This window comes from Eretmochelys imbricata, chromosome 5 (genome assembly GCF_965152235.1).
Source record: "Eretmochelys imbricata isolate rEreImb1 chromosome 5, rEreImb1.hap1, whole genome shotgun sequence".
In the NCBI taxonomy this organism is placed as follows: domain Eukaryota; kingdom Metazoa; phylum Chordata; order Testudines; family Cheloniidae; genus Eretmochelys; species Eretmochelys imbricata.
Window position 1 is genome coordinate 117,085,192 of NC_135576.1, and position 17,833 is coordinate 117,103,024.

The 17,833-nt window shown below is 42.2% G+C and overlaps 1 long non-coding RNA gene across 2 annotated transcripts in view; it reads right to left on the reverse strand.

Annotated features, from left to right (window-relative positions):
* LOC144264698 (uncharacterized) overlaps positions 1-17,833 on the reverse strand; it is an 88,643-nt gene that overhangs the window by 56,842 nt on the left and 13,968 nt on the right. For both annotated transcript variants that reach the window (XR_013346092.1, XR_013346093.1), the window contains exon 2: positions 9,682-9,762. This is a non-coding gene — a long non-coding RNA (uncharacterized LOC144264698). The remainder of the gene's footprint in view (positions 1-9,681; positions 9,763-17,833) is intronic.

The following is a 17,833-nucleotide window of genomic DNA, read 5'->3' on the forward strand; positions in this document are numbered from 1 at the left end:
TTCTAGGCCCAGATCTTGACCTGCCAATTCCTCAGTGCAAAATTCAGCCAGAGATGTGAGAGTTGGCTGGTTTCATGATGCAGAAACACCATTGGTGGCTCAAGGACAGAACCCTTTTCATGTAAGTACTATGTGGTTCCACCAACTCCTACCCCTACCCCAGGGATGCAATCTCCCTTGGGCTCTGGAAAAAGAAGTTGAGAGGCTCTGTGTACATGCAATGGAAGGTGGGGTAAATTTTCCAGTCAGTGACAACCTTAAAGCAAGCACCTGCCTCAGGGCATTCCTGTAGATCTCCAGAACACACCTGTTAGCTGGGAAATACAATGGGGTCCTACTGGGTCAAAGATCTCCCCTTCTTGCAATCAGAAAGGAGAGAGGAAAAAGACCTTCACCTAATCCCTCAAAAGGAAGATTAAACAGGAGTGAAACCTAAAGTTTCCAGGGCACTGGACTTCCAATTTGGGATTATGGTTTAGTTAGAGATTTACATGGTTACCTCAACTTTTTAGGTATCACCTGTAGGTATAGGGGGATAGTTAATTTCTATAACACTTCAGTCCTCAGCATAGCACTCTGCTGGGTGCCAAAAAATGGCAGATGAACAGCGTACAAGTCACATGCAGTTTACTCTGGGAAGCTTTTTATTAACATATCCCTGTCCCCAGAGGTGATCTCCAGCATCAACTATTTGCTATAGCTATGAAGTGCTGAAGTAAGGGTAGCCATTAGGAGTAGTTTATTACTCTTCTTGTATTTTAATCTCAGCAAAAAGATAAGTAATTCAATGAAGAAATGTTGTTTCAGCCAAAAAATAAAATCCCCCACCCCCGCCAGTTTAATTTTGATCCTGTATTTTGCTGAAATGAAAATTACACTCCCCCAGAAGAAAGAGTGGCTTTTTCCCCCCAAGTGATAGTTGTTTATTTTTCTACAGCTAGAAATAAATAAATAAAATTAAATGAAAAGTAACAGAGTCAATAAAAAGCCCAAGCAGTGCATTGCATCCAAGCATAGAGGAAAGGAGAAATACCAAGTGGGCCTAGTCCATCTTGTTGGTGATACAGTGTAACAATCCACTTGGGGGAGCTACTGGGTTATTCATTGCCCAATGGATAATGGAATGTCAAGTAATTAATTAAGGGGAAGTAGCTTGCTTGCAACCTGGTTTACACTGGAAATTAGCCCTGATTCCAGCAATCTGTGACCTCCTTCTGATATAGCTGCACAGGTGCATATCCCAAGTGTGGACCAGGGAAGTTACTCTTTGCTCCAATGGAGTTTACCCAGGTTTGGGGATAAGCTCAGCTGATGCCAGTTGTGGCTTTCCTTGTCTGGAGAACATTTGAATTCACAGTAATTATTGAATTACTCCCAGGCGTACCCTGAGGCACATCGCTACCACCTGTCCATAGCTTGCGGAAGCCTTGTCTGTGCCTGCCAGGGGTCAGCTCCCTGACATCACCAGCCACATGCAACACAAGCACCCGCCTCTCAGCCTATGCAGACTCCACCATCCCTTTGTAGGTTACACTCTAACACCCTAGTCCTCCAAGCATCTCTGTGGTATCCAGCCCCAGTCTTATTCCCAGAATTACCAGATCCTCTGTTCCTAAATGAACAGTACACCAAAGCTTATGAGTTATGCACTGGATCACTCACACCTCCACTTAACACATAGCTCTTAGATGTGTTTGTAGAGAAAACAAGCATAGATTCATTTTACAAAGAACAGGGTTTCACATGATAGCAAACAAATATTGAAAATAAAGGGTTACATATAAAATAAAATCATAACACACATTCTAGAGCTAAACATAACTAATAAGATCCCCTCTCCTCTAATAAGCCATTGCTTACCCAAAGTCCTTCTCACAGCGTTTTTCAACCAGGATATCTGAGATCCTCCTCTCATAAGACCAAACCCACTGTCAGTTTGTCTCCACAAACAGAGGATGCCAGGGCATCTCTGTGTACCTCAAGCTATATTAGACCAGTCATTTGTTCTTTGCTGGTAAACAGCTTCCCCCTCATCACTGTTCCCATCTTCCTGTTAATTTCTTCACCTTAAATCCCCACAGTCATGTTTGACTCTGTATGCAAATATACTGCCATTGTGAGACACACAATATATGCAATGCTGTGGCCACTTCACCTTGAATGGTCACTTGAAATGTGTGTTAACTCCTTATGCTAAACAATCTGTTGCACCTCATATTTAGCTGTGACACTGAAAACATTTCCTAGACCTGACCAACATCTCTGTGTAGCTCAGAAGCTTGTGTCTCTCTCTCCAACAGAAGTTGGTCCAATAAAAAGTATTACCTCACCCACAATACACAATAGTCAGCCAGAGAAATAAGTGTCTCCCACCTTGTGTCTGGTGGAACCTATCTTTAGGCATTGCCCCTAACATCAAGGCATTAAGAACATATTTTCCAAATTCTGCAAACACTTAAGCATGTGCATAACTCTACTCACAAGAATACTCCAATTTAAGTTAAGATCAATAGAACTATTCAATGGGTGAGTGGGTAAGGTTTGGTGTTGACATACGTATGTGGGTGTGTATGTGTAGATCCATCTATTTCTGATTTCTCTGTGTGTGTGTGTGTGTGTGTGTGTGTACTCCTGGCTCACCATGAGCATTTTGACAGGAAGTACCAAGCAGTAATAACAACAACAACACAAGTGTGTGTGTGTGTGATATATATATATATATATATATACACACACTGCACACAGAAATCAGAAATAGATATATAAAATTTATCTTTGTGTACATATGTATATATTCTATTTCCCCTCCCCCCCATTTTGTCCCTCTACATTTGTTTTCCACTCTGCTTGCTCTGTGCCCTCTCTTCACAATAATTTTTCAGCTGCTCTCCCCCTCAACCCAAGTCTTACCTATATTTAAAGCAAAGCCAATAACATTTGAGTCCAAATCTTTGAACCTCTGATGTGTGAGTGAACTCATAATTAGGCAGCAATGAGTTCACCTTTTCTTCCCCTAGTTTCTCCCACTGCCTTTATAACAGTGATGGGCCACATACTTCCCCTCTTCCTCACTCTGGAGGTGAGTCAAGGTCTGGCCAATGTGGCCTTAATTCATGGAAGGAGTAAGAATTGGTCCCTGATACCTCATATGTCCCCTAAAGACTAAAGAAGTCCCTTTGTACCGCACTGGGTGGTTTAGTCTATGCAGGATTTTAGGGATTATAGCCAGCCAGAGTGGGAGCATCCTGGCATTAGCTAGTCAATGTTCCATGCTCTACTTTTGAACCCCGAGGATTTCGCACCAAAGTGGAGCTGCTCGGTGGAATCAGAGAGGGCAGGAAGAGCAGGAGAACATGACTCCCTAATTTGTTCTTAGACTCAACATAGACTTTAAAGATCACTTTGCCCCCCTACATGAACTGAGGACAAATTTTTCCAGAAAGGGAAAATGAGGTCAGAAAGCATTGCAGACAAGCTGCCTCTTCTTGCCATTTCCTGGAGACTGACAGAGTGGGAAGTGGCTTTCCTCACAAATCTTTTGGTTCTTCATGATCAGCTGGCCATATCCCACCCTCCTCCATATTGCCGCACACCTAAAGGCCAAGGGGGTAATGCAGCGGGTTCTGTGTGGCAGCAGTTCTACACTTGACATTTCCTTTCCACAGAAAAAAATGTGGAAGGGAAATGTCAAAACTTAATTTGGCCATACCCTCAGGTCTCTATTTCTGCAGCAAGTCTGTTGTTCACAGGAAAAGAGAGAAATGCAGTATTTGGTGCTATATAGTAGCTCACATTTCATCCTCCCTGAGGATATTTTATTTAGTCCATTAAACATTTCCAGTTTTGTTCTGGGCCACTGCAGCAACAAAAAGCCGTCTATTACATCACTTCCTTTCTTTTGTGGACTTAACTATTACCTCTATCAAGAAAGCATTCAGCAGTGAAACAAGGTAAAGAGAAAACATTCTCAATTACTTAAAACTGACAGACTTGAAAGGCTGCCCACAGTTAGGGCTACAGTGGAATCCTTTTATAAGAAGGATCAGTTTCGGCAACCCCAATCAAAGTGACCACTACATCCAGATCTACAGAGCAGTGAAATTCTTAAATCATGCATAGAAAGAGAACCTCTGTCATGCAGGGACAGCCTGAGTTCTATTATCCATTTTAACGCCATTGCAGAACAATCTGGTCAATCTTAGTACTGGCTCTAAATAGCACTCCCCACAAGACAGAGCTATAGCAGACAAAATGCATTCAGGGTAGGTTGACCAGATGTCCCGATTTTACAGGGACAGTCCCGATTTTGGGGTCTTTTTCTTTTATAGGCTCCTATTACCCCCCACCCCTTCTCGATTTTTCACGTTTGCTGTCTGGTCACCCTAATTCACAGAGGTGTTAAATGCTCATCTATAAAATTTCTGTAAGGTTAAACTGTGTATTTTTGTCTCGTAAAAAGAACCATGTGCGCTTACTGCAATGCATAAATATTAATTACTTGCAGATAGTAAGGCATCAAGCTAAAAACAATTTCAGGGTCATGCATTAAGGAGGCACCCTAGTTGAAGCCATGTTCAGGTTTTCCCTTTTAATGTGGAGGTAGATACACTATTCAAACATACATTATTCTTAAACGTAGTCTTTCAAGCCAGAGGACAAGCATTAATTTTCAAAATCTTCTTGGTAAAGGTCTAAAATAAGTGTTTATATATATATGTGTGTGTGTGTGTGTGTGTGTTTGCACAACTTGGCCATAATTTGCATATACATGCATATAATCACCCACTTATTCCAGCCTAGGTTGTTTGTTTTGGAAGTGGGGAAGGGTGCATACCACAGGCTTCCCTTTAGCTAGAAATACCTATGCTTTAAAGTGAATCATACTTGGAACACTAGAGAAAATAACAGTAGTTTAAAAGGCAAGAAAGTAAAGATGTTGTGACCCTAAACAGAGTTTGCAAACCAATCTCACTCCAGAACTCATCAATCCCTAACTGTGCACTAAAATCTTATCTTTTAGTAAACAGCGTTGTAGTGTAAAGTACTAAGTTGGATAACTCTGTGCAGGGGAGTGTTGGGGCTTCCATCATGAGTATAGGAGCTATCTGTGGTCAGTTGTATTTTGCAACAGAGTACTGATATTTGTCATTTTGACGTACAGTATGTTGCTATTGAACCTTAATCAGCATCTTCACATCTTGGTATGTGGTAATGATGTGACTGGTGGGGAAAAAAGCCCATTCCAGTCCATCAATATATTTTGATAAAAAAGACTTTAATAAAAGAAAACAGTAGGCTTGATCAGGGCCATCCTTATGGGGCCCTACGCAATATTATTAAACTGGTGCCCCTATGCTCCACTGAAGGTGGTGCCCAGCCGGCACCGCTGACCCCAGTGTGTCGAGGGGGCACAGCCCCCACCCCTGCCCGCAGACCCCCAGAACCCTCCCCATTGCTGACACACACGCCGAGCTTCATATGCAGCAAACACTGCAGCAGTTGCTCAAGGCAGGCTTTGAGTGGTCACATGGGGGCTGCATCTTGCCAGAGCCCACAGCCCTCCTGCAGCCCCTCACCACTCCTGGCTCACCACGAGCATTTTGACAGGAAGTACCAAGCAGTAATAACAGCAACAGTAATACGAGTGTGTGTTGTGCGTGTGTGAGACAGAGAGCGAGTGCATGTGAGAGAGACTGTGTTGGCGGACTGTGTGACAGTGTGTGTGTGTGTGGGAATGTGAGACTGTGTGTGTGTGTGTGTGTGTGAGACAATCTGTATTGGGGGACTGTTACTTGTGAGAGGCAGAGTGTATGTGGGTGTGAGAGCCAGTCTGTGTGTGAGAGAGACTGTATGTGTGTTAGGGAAGTGTAAGAGACACTGTCACTTTAAGTCCCCCCCTCCTTCACACCCCCTCGCCCCCGCTGACTCACGTGGAAGTTTCACTCCTCCTGTCTTGGCCCCAGCCCCCACCAGAGACCAAGCGGCCCAGGCAGGCAGCGTCCAGGGAGAGACTCCGCTCTGGGTGGCAGTAGGCCATGCCGCCCTGCCACGCCACCAGTGGCCAGCCACGCCGCTCTGGGCTCACCAGGGCTGGGGCAGCAGAGCTGGAGGCTGGAGCCCTCAGGTGGCCGGCTGAGGAGTGCAGGAGGGAGGGGTAGGGGCTGGGGCTGGGGAGAAGCCCGCCGGCTCAGCACAGGGGAGGGGCTGGAGAAGAAAGAATTCCACCCATGGCCAGCAAGGGGAATGGTGCCCCAAATTTTCTGGTGCCCTAGGCAGCCACATATGCTGCATATGCCTAGGGATGGCCCTGGGCTTGATTCTCCACAGTCTTGCACATTGTGCAATCATTTACAGTTCTGTAAACACTCACAAATCAGAATGGGGGTGTTTAATATGCACTTTGCACAGCTGTAAATGAAGGTGCAAAGCTGTGGAGAATCAAGACCAGTAGTCCAAAAGATTCTTAGATAATAGTACAGTTAGTCTGCATTTGTGATTTCCTTCAACTTTGTTTCAGCTGCACATTTGGCATGGTAATTATTTAAGAGCTGCATGGCTCACAACAGACTGACTGGCAACCCTCCCACGAAGTGTCTTGTCTTTCAAATATAATGCAACTTTCAACCCCGTTTTCTTGGGGGCATGCCAAAAACCAGGCAATTACTGCTATTGTTCACATTTGACAGAGGCTGAAATAAAAGGGAAAAAATGAAAAGGGAATGATTTGATATACATTTTTTTCAAAAATCAGGTATTGCACTGATTAAGAGATAAATGGCAAAATAAATTTCAAATAGTAGCAAAGGGAAATCCATACGGTGCATACAATCAATATCAATGATATTCCTCGCGCTGCTTTTGTTCAAATTAGGCATCAGTTCAGAAAAGTATCCCTCTTGAGGACTTCACTTAAATACATGCCTAAAGTTAAGAATGTGCTTAAATTGTGTTCTGAATAGGAATGTATTGAAGCACATACTTAAGTCATTTCCTGTCTCAGAGCCTTACAATATATTCCTCTCAGGGCAGAGACCTGAGGCCATACTCTCCTCTCATGTATACTAACTGGAGTAAATCCTGAGAGTGGCTACTCAGGCTATTTGTAACAGGCATACAATTTGACCCCTACTCTTGTTACAGTCTTTAAAGCACTAGGGGTACTTATGACAAGAAATAACAGTGTATTCAGTATTACTGTTATTTATTATTTAGTTTGGGGCAGTTATTAAGATGCCCTAGCTCAGTGGTCCCCAAACTGTCGGTCACCCCTAAGGTTGCCAACTTTCTAATTGCAGAAAACTGAACACCCTTGCCCTGCCCTTTCCCTGAGGCCCCACCTCCACTCACTCCATCCTCCCCTCCATCAGTCGCTCGCTCTCCCCCGCCCTCGCTCACTCGCTCATTTTCACTGGGCTCAGGCATGGGGTTGGGGTGTGGGAGGGGTGAAGGCTCTGGGGTGGGGTGGGGATGAGGGGCTTTTGGGTGCAGGAGGGGGCTCTGGGCTGGAGCAGGGGCACAGGAAAGGGTTCCAGGTGTGGGCCCTGGGCGACACTGACCTCAGGCGGCTCCCAGGAAGTGGCAACATGTCCCTCTGGCTCCTAGGTGGAGGGGTGGCCAGAGGGGCTCCGTGTGCTGCCCCTGTCTGCAGGTGCCACTCCTGCAGTTCGCAGTGGCCAATGATCCACAGCTCTTGCCCTGCCTGTGGCCCCTGCCTCCTGGGTGTGGGGCTGGACCGTGTAAGGGGGGGTGCAACTGAAAAAGTTTGTGGACCACTGTTCCTTTCCTAACTAATGGGAAGACATGGTCCCTGCTCTGACATGTTTACAATCTACCAGCTCTCTCTTTCTGGCACTCTGCTTTTCTGCTAAGAAGTTGTGGTGTAAGGGGAGAATTTTCATGTGTTGAAGGACATTCTCCTTTACAGATCACCTATAAAATCTGAAATGGGCATATAAACCTATCTCCAAACTTCTCCACCACACGCCACAACACCTTCACCAAGGTAATGTATCACTCATCCATCTAAGAGTAAGATACATAGTAACTTCAGTAGTTCTCTTCAATTCCTGTTAACAGCACTGTACATTATAGCAATTGATATACCAAATAAGCAGTACTTTCTCAGGCTTGCCCTAGCCAGCTCCTGCATAGAGGAGGCACAATCTACCTCCCCTTTGTCCCTTTACCAGTCGTAATCTGGCCCAAAATTTTATTGTCTTGCACTGCATAGAAAGCTGTACAGCGTAAGGTCATGAAATTCACTCCCTCCCTCAATATGGAGGAAGATATGCACAGCTTTTGGCCCCCCAGTTATGAATTGCACAAACTGGGTTTTAGGAAACAAAACAAGTTTATTAGCTACAAAGGATAAATTTTAAGTGATTATAAGGGATAGCAAACAGACCAAGCAGATTATTGAGTAAATAAAACGAAACACACAAACTACGCTAATACACTAAATTAACTATAGCAAATTCTCACCCTAAATGTTGTTTTATACAGGTTGCAGAGTTTCTTGAAGGTAAATTGCACTGCTTGCAGATTAAATCTCCAGGTATTCCTTTCACACACTAGACCTTTCTCACCTGGGCTCAGCCCTGCCCCCCACCTTAGTTCTTTGTTTCTTCCAGTGTTCCTTCTTGAGTAGAGAGGCAGTGGAGAAGAACCTTGACTACCTCACTTTCCTGCCTTAAATAGGATTTATATATGGTGGGAAGCCTTTGTCTCTCAGTGTGATTTTCTCCTCCCGCCCAGTAGAAAAATACGAGAAGTCCAAGGTGGAATCCAGTGCCAGGTGACATGATCACATGACCCTGCAGTGTCAAAGCAATGTCCCCAGAAGTTTCTCAGGAAGGTGGGAGATTAACATCTTCAGAGTTCTATTGTTTTCCCAAATGGCCCATCCAGGCTGATTGCCTACTGTCTGCTGGGTGTTCCCCAAATGTAAACACAGTTGCAATTGTTACATAGTCAATATTCCTAACTTCAGATACAGAAATGATACATGCATACAAATAGGATAATCACATTCAGTAAATCACAGCCTTTCCAATGATATCTCACATGACCTCTCTTGCATAAATCATACCTTAATTATGCCATATTCATATCATAAGCATATCTTTATGAAGAATATGGGGGCGTAGTGTCACACATATCTCCTGCTTCCTATTATAATAGGAAGGATTTTTTAAAAAGCCAAAGTTTATGGTGTTGTTTTAGGGATTAAGACATAAAGATTAAGAGATAAGAGATATCCTGCCCTCGGGTATGAGAACCCAGTTCCCAATGAGTTTTATGGAATAGCTGAGATAGAATTTAGCTTTTAGGTTTTTATTTCTTAAATAATCTCTCTTGTTTGCAACTTTAAAAAATCTGCATGTCAGGGTCATCCTTTGTACATGTTTCTAGCCATAACTCAGCCACCAAGCTGGTGCTACTCAAAGTTTTGTGACTAATGAGGCTTAGAAAGAACTCTAAACTATTAATTGGATAGCAAGTGTCTAGCTTTCTGCCCAAACCTACTCTGCCTCTCTCTATTCCTGTAAAAAGCTTACAATGCCTTCAGAGAAGAGTAAAACTGTTGCCATTTTCTTTGGCAAGCAAACTAAAAACAAAATAGCAAGAGTCCTAATGCAGTAACAAGTCCTAGTATTACTCCTGCTTCAAAGAACTACTTACAATGTCCAGATTGGCAGGGGCGTTCTCTAGCCACTTTCATCCAACTCAAAGCTGCAGGTTCACAAATAGGAGCTGCTCCTGCTGCAACAATAAATATGGAAGCAACAATAAAGCTTCATCCACCTGTCTTTTGCATATGTTATTCGAAGCTGAGCTCTTAAAGAATTCCATCTTAAGGACGGAAAACAGTTTTTGTGCCCCATATGGGAACAAGACTGCCTATGGCTTATCAACTGGCCATGACTGTGTCTTTCAAATCAACAGTAGCCTAATAAAAAAGCCTAGGGCTGAGATTTTCAAAGTATTCTAGAGGATTTAGACCATTATTTTCCATTCACTTTAATGGAAGTTATTTGTCTACATCCCCTAGACTGCTTTGAAAATGTGTTTACATTCAGAATTGTGTTCTTAAATGTGAACCAAGTTAAACAGAATTACAACTGTACAAAAAAGTAATACTCATACCTATTTAGTATATTTCATTTAGAAAAGGAAAGATTTAGGAAAGTCATTCAAGGCAAATAAATATTAATTTTATTAATCTGTAAAGATGAGGGGAGAAATGCGCTTATGCCCACTAAAATAGATTTTTAAAATACACATGATGTCTAAATTACCTAATTTCTGGCAGTAATTTTGTAATCATTTCACAAAAAATATGGGAAGTACTTTTAAAAAAATCATATAACTCTCACAGTTAACTAATGTTTTGTATTCACCGAGGAATAAGAGATGATCTGTTCTAATAAGCCTGTAAAATGCATCCAAGCATCTGTAAACCCACTAAAATACCCCCATAAAGAAAATCTACCATCTTTTAGGAACCATATAAAACTTTAGACAATGTCTCTTTCCAGAAAAAAAAATCATGAAACAGAAGCACTATAGACATATTTTTACATTGCTTTTTCCTGCAGAGGAAATCATCACCACAAAACAGCTGAAAAAGGGCTTGTCATTTTGGAATTCTAATCAAATAGTGTCAGATGGAAGTTTTCTTAAACTCAGATTTTTTTTATTTTCCAAGAGTTTAGGTAAACACAATTACTTAAACTAAACAAGCACACTTAGGCTCCAGTCCTGCAGAGGTTTACACAGTTAAATAGTTCCATTGGCTTTGATGGTGTATTCATGTAAAGTTAAATACTTAAGTCTTTGCAGGGCATTAAGCCTCACTCCTACAAATTGATTTATATGGCCAGCTCCACTTACCTCAAAGGTAGAGCTGGTCAGAAAGTAGTCTTTTTCCCACTAAAAATTTTGACCCAAAAACCTCTGCAACCAGCCAACGCCCACCTCCACAAAAACACCAAAATATTTTAATCAAATTTTTTCATAGAAAACTGACTTTTCGGAGAAAGATCAAAAACTAAAATGTTTTGATTTGGCAATGCTGCTATGGTGCCACATGGGAGTTGCAATTTGGGTGCCTTTTGCTTCCATTTTCCTCTGTAAGCCAGGATCCTTGTTTGGACTACATCTCCCATGTGGTCAGGAGGTGGTTTAATCATGCAAGTCTTCGCTTTGGTGTATCATGGGAGATGTAGTCTGGCTGGGGACTCTGGCTCATAGAGGATATACTGAACAACAACTTCCACGAGGCACCCATAAGCGATCCAAATCAACATGTTTTAATTTTTTGCTCAGATATTTCATTTTTGGTTCATTTGGGGTGGGGTTGGCAAAATATATATATATATATATATATTGCAGAAAGCAGACACCTTTTGCAAAATAGTTCATTTAGTCAAAAACTCAGATATCTATCAAAAAACAGTTTTGATGCAATATTTTCTACCAGCCCTACTCAGGAACTCAACAATCTCTTGCTTCCCACCCAAACACACAATATGCTGAATGCTTTGCTGGTGCCCATATGTGAACACTAATTATTTTTTGTTGTTGAAGTTGTAACTAGGGTTTTGCATTATATTGTGAGGCAGCTAACTGATGTGTCGTATGTTTCCTTATCTGCTGCAAACAGGCGGGACTTCCCTGTAAACATGTGGACTCTGGCACTGTTAGTGGGAATTTGATGTGTGGGCTTTTAGTTAAGGTTCAAATGTAGAGTGATAAGATCTCTCATTTTTAAAGGGAAAATCCCATATTAAAGCCCTTCTGCAGGTGTCCTGACTTTTTCTTAAAGACCGGTAAATTGTCCCATGTTTTCTAGCTCCCCATCCCCAATTAGTAATGGCAGGTCCTGCTGCTAGCCGCCCACCCACCAGCAGTGAGTGGGGGCAACTAGTCTCTGACAATGGGGGTGGGTGTACAAGGCTGGTGGCGGGGTGAAGATGCAGCACGCAGAGCCAGCTGCTCCCCCTGCTGGTCCATCAGCATAGCCTATGCTGTGTGCCAGGTCTCGGCCAGCAGGGCCCCACACCCCCATCCCGTTTCCGGCTGGTACTGCGAAACTGCGAGCTGCGGTGGTTGGTGAGTGAGGGCAGGCACGAGGCCAGTTACCTGTCACCTCTTCTGCTCACCCATCAACCCTTCGCCAGGTCATCCCTCCCCACCCCACAGCTGGAAGCAACTCCTGTCCCTTCCCTCCTGCACAGTGCCAAAAAGTGGCTGCTGGCCTCATTCTTGTGTGAACCCTTGCAAAAATCTGGGGAGGGGGGACATGTGACCCTGCATGCCCCCCCTCCACGTGTTGACTCGGGAAGACATGGGGTCAGGTATCAGGAGAGACGGGTCTGTCCCAGGGGCCTCGCCAGGCATGGAGGGAGGAGAGTGCCTGGCAGGAACGGTTGGTCGGTCAACGCCCACCTCCACTGTGTGAGAAGTGTACGAGAGTGTGTGTGTCACCTCTCCCTGTGTGAATCCTAAAGCCTTACAGATAAGAAGGTAAATAAAAAGTTTCTTTTAACAGAGGCTCAGTCAACTTGATGTTAATTTGAACATTTGTACTGCATAGTTCTGATTGATTGCCATAGAACTTGCTTGAATACGAGTAATTTTACCAGGTGTCCTGTATTCAGCATAGGGAAATATGGTCACTGTGTTCAAATGTGTCTCGTAACGTGGCATGTCCTTACATTTTAGAATTTACATGGGTTGGGGGTGGGGATGGTTCACTTAACCCACCTTAATCCCTTTTAAATACGTTTTAGTGTGTGGAATTACTACTTAATTAATCTAGCTATGTGACTTGAGTGAGTACAGTGTAAACACAATAGAATTAATGTAAGTAATTGCTAAAAATGCACCCATAATGTATGAAGCCAAAGGGATAATCATAATAAAATAGTTCCTTAAAGTAGTGAACTTTCTGGTTATATGCAGAACTGGTATTTAGTTATTAAAATACATATTCAAAATGCATAATCACATAGTGTAATTACACTTCCACTGTATTGTAAAGTGCAACCAAAATTTTCATACGAAATATCACATGTTCACTGGAGCACAACAGTAGCATTAGAATTGCAACCACACATATACACTGTATGTTAGATGCCTATTATATTCAGCCCCTTTTCAATGTGGTTTGGATGGGCAGAAGACTGGGGACTTCGGAATCTTGGCTCTGCCATTAACGCACTCCATAACATGGGGCAAGTTATATTTGTGCCTCAGTTTCCCCATATGTAAAATGGGATTAATAAGTATTAATAGTGTTTTGAAATTTATGATTGTTAAAAGTGTTCCATGAGGCTGATCAAATTTTTCAATATCAAAGTGATTTTTCCTCACGTTTCATAGAAATTTCAAATTTAAGCAAAAAAAAAAAAAACAATCAAAATATTTATGAATTTTATGTGCTTTTTTTCCCAAACAGCTATAGACTTATGTACATTTAAATTAATAGTATTATATAACCCTTCTGCCAGGTGGAGCCAGCAGCTACCAGGGCTGGGTTCAGTAACAGGGGTTTCTTTACAACAGTAGAACACAGAACTGGCTCGAGCCCTGACCCAGGAACCTGGGAAAATTACACACCACCCCTGGGCACCTCTGAGAGGCAATACTTCCCCACCAGAGTGGGTGGAGAAGTGCCTTCTGCCTCATGTTATTGAGTTCCACAAGCAAAAGTTCATTTTCTGTGCCTCTCTCTGCTCCCTCACCGTAACCCACTCACAGTGGTTGTCCTTAGTCAGTGAGGACCCAGAATTCAGAGGTACAGCTGCGTCAGTTCACCTCCCACCTGGGGAAGACACCTTGCTTTCTCCGCCATCTAAGTGCTTGCTCTGGCTGGCTGCCCTGCCAGCCACAGTTCCTCTCCACTGGCTGCCTTGCCAGCCGCTCATTCTGCTCCTCTTGCCACCTCGCCAGCCACCATTCCACTCGCCAGTCACCTTCTGCCACCTGCCTCTCTGCTGTGACCTCTGCAGTTAGTCTCTTGAGGTTTCACCCAGCTCTCAGTGATTTTCTGCTCTTAGGCTGGGCAGAAACGCTGTCCCCCCACAAGTGATTGTCAGCTCTTTTGAGCACTTAAAATAACAAAAGGCTGCTCGTGGAGCCTATTTAGCTCAGTCTTTGGACAGTGGGGAGGAACAACTTAAAGCAGACGAGGGACCCTTAGGAAAAGTCCACTTCTCCTCGCTGGGATATCTGTGCCCCCACCTCTCTTACTTTCACAGGGTCTGATATTCGAGCCCTTGGCTTAACAAGGTCCTTTCAGCTGAGGGTGACTCCCTCATTTGGGATCAGTTAAGCACAGTTCTGTTCCCCTTTATTCATACAATAAAGACAACATTGATAACATTTCACTACCCCTGCGTTCAGTACTAAAAAGTGATTTGTAACCCAACACCTGCCAAAATTGATCACTTTGTGCTACACCGCTCTATCTGCTGGATATCTGGGCAGAGTAGGTGTGTTCATGTAAATACAGTTTGTTCCTGAAGTCTCTCCCCCTCTCAGCTAGAAGTCAGGGGAGAACTCATTCAGACCCTGCTTACAATTATTAATTTAAAAGTAGAAAATTTTCTCCAAAACACAACACAGATAAGAACAAACAAAATCATGTTTACAAATAACTTGAAATGATTAAAACAAACCAATAAAACTATTTATTTCTTCCCTATTGTGCTCTTATTTGAATTAAGAGAAATGGTTCAGATTCATTTTCAGGTCAACATTTTAGGTGGCATTAGCAATTTCTACATTCACTGTATTATTAAGGAAGAACATTTATCATCATACCACTGGAATACTTGATATTAAAAATAATAAGTGTATGCTGCAATTTCCAAGTTATTTAATTTTGGGGGGTATAGTTTAGATTTTATACTTTGTCATAGTAAATGAGAAGATTAATCATTTGCTAATCATTTTATTTCTATGATGGGTTCAGACATACAATGACCTAAATTCACCCTCTGTCTCGCTTTGTTTGGAACAATGTATGTTTCAGTGGAATTGGATTTATTAGCATAATAAATCATACATGTGATCAATGAAAGAAAATCTTATCTGTTAAGCAATTTTCTGTTTTGCTTTTTAAAGGAAGTGGCAGAATGCAAAAAATCCCTTTAATCTTGATACTGTGCTAACAAAAGCCTTGCCGAGCAAGATATTTGCTGCTGCATGTACAGAGCTGCTAACGGTTAAGCTTAGGTACATCTTCAGATTACTTCCTACTCTGGGTGATAATATATCAGTGTCTCTTGAACACTGTGCTGTACTTAAGCATATGGACATTTGATTGTTCCCCATTACAGTAGGTACAATACATTTTGTTTTTGTACTTAGAAGCTTAAATGACCCCCCTTTCTTTTCTGCATCCACTGGGAAGAAGTCAACACATTTAGGTAATGCTTTTGTTACAAGGGGACTTGGCAGGAGGGGCTGAGAAAGGAGATTTAATAATTTAGATGTTGAGAAGAGAAACCCCTGTTTGACCAGTGTATTATTCCAGCAGATGAAAAGGATACAGTTTTGGATGAAGCTTTGGTCAGAAAGCTGAGGTACAGGTCAAATTATTAGTTTTTGGCCAATACAGAATACAGTAAGGCCTTGGTCCTGCAAAACATTTAACTTTGCACAAATGCATAGCTCATTAAATTCAACGAGACTACATGTTGCACAAAGTTAAGCACATGTGTAACTGTTTGCAGGATCACTACCTACATAGTCTTAAAAAAAGACTGCATGGTTTCATTCTTATTTTTCCCAATTTAATAGTCCTCAAGAAAGAAAGTGGAGCAGCCAATGCCGATAAACTAAATGCAAAGAATAGCCAACTTCTTTTCAGGAAGGACAGGAAGAGTCTTAGAGGTAATTAATTAATATTTACCATGGTAAAAAAGTCCTATTCTATGTAATTGTTATGAAGCAAATAGGGTTCTATAGAGATTTAATAGAGTTTTATAAAAAATGATTCCCTATTAAATTATCTGTCTTTTCAGAGTCATGTCCCTTCTATATGTTGTTTAATTTTTGTTTTTAAACCAACCTATAGAACTACTGTTGCTGCACTGCTGAGCTATGATAGAAGTTAGTGCCTTGCAGGTCAACTTTTTATTGGTAGAGAAATCAGCAGTGCAGAGTCTGGGTATACTGTGGCAACTTGTTTTATTTACACACCTACAGCAGCTCTGGAACAAGGGTGGTCACAAAAACCACACATAGGCAATCTTAGCCTAAACGTCAGCAACGAATTCCAGGAAGCAACCCTGTCTCAAGAACTGACTTCAGTTAGAGAGTAAGGATGAGAGCAAACTCACTCAGCTACTTACCACAGGTCCCCTAAAGAAAAAATCACTCCCACTCAGCATGTCTTCCAAGACTTGCTCACGCAGTTTAAAAATATATGGAAAGGTTTTATAATTTAATAAATAATGATAATGGCATTTGCATCGCTTCCTCTCTCTGCTGTTTTCTACAGCAAAGGGATGCCTCTCAGGTCCTCTACTGGAGATCAACAGCTCCAACTCCTTTCCAGTCCCCCACCACCATTATAAAGAAAGTGAGCTGATCTTTCCCTCCCAGCATGCCTTACTGCAGTTGTCCTCAGTACCCAGTTGTCCCCTTCCAGAGTACTTTGGTGCTGAGCAGGGACCAGGAGCAGCGGCATGCTGGATTCCTCAAATACTTTAAAGAGCTTGTACATCCTACTCTAGTATACAGTTCATCATCATCATCTTAATTGCATTTTTATTTATAGTGTACTGATGCCCAAAGTACTTATGGCAATTAACAACACATGACAGGAAATATAATCCAAAACCATCAGGACCAAACAAACCACTCAATGTGGCAGAAAAACAATAAGACAGATTCTCTAGCTACAGCAATGATGCAAAGGAGCCATTATCTAGCTGCAGACGCTCAGAGAATTCCCATGGTCAGGGGAACTCCCTGCTGAGCGTTTGCACCTGGACCCTATGTCTATGCATTTAGTGTCCGACACTGTGCCTCTCCCAGCATACAGGGCATGTCCAGGGCACCATCATCAAACCCTAGAATTAGTAAAAAAGAAAGTTGAAATCCTGGCACATTCAGGTAAAACTGTACACTCAGATGTTTCACCAAAAATGTTGTCAGTTCTTTTCAGTTTTGTATGCATGTTTTCTTAAAAACAAAAAACAAAAAAGCCCTTCAACATTCCACACAGTGCTAATGGTGGTCACACTAATCTGGTGCTGCTGGAATGATAGTTCCATTAAAATAGAGCAAGAAATAATGTAATGCGTTTCTGGCAGCAAAACCCTACAGCCCTGAAAGCAGGTTCCAAAACATTGATTTTTTTCTAAATGTATTTTTTATTGAACCTGGCCCTCTAATTGAAATTCTGAACAGATTCTTAGATAATTACCTCCAAAAATAGAGAAATCTATATTCTCTCTGGTTCCATGTTCTAAGGCCCTGATCCTATCAAAATTCCCTTTGGATGCACTGAGTGCAGGATTGGGTCCCTAAGTGAGAGAAGTAATGTCTTCTGAGTAAGACTTGCTTTTGAACATCTTTATTAATGTCACTTCTAAATGTAACTGGCTTACAGTTAAGAGTGACTTGATGATATGTTTCTTGTGCTAGCTAATGGGGAAATCAGGCCCTTTGCAGTTGCAGGAGGAATGAATTTGGCCCAATTTCTCTTCAAGCAAACGTTTCCTATAGTTGGTCTTGTATAGGATTTTATTTAGTAGGTAGAAGACTTGGGGTATGTCTACACTGCAATATAAGCCCAGAATTAAAAAACTCAAAT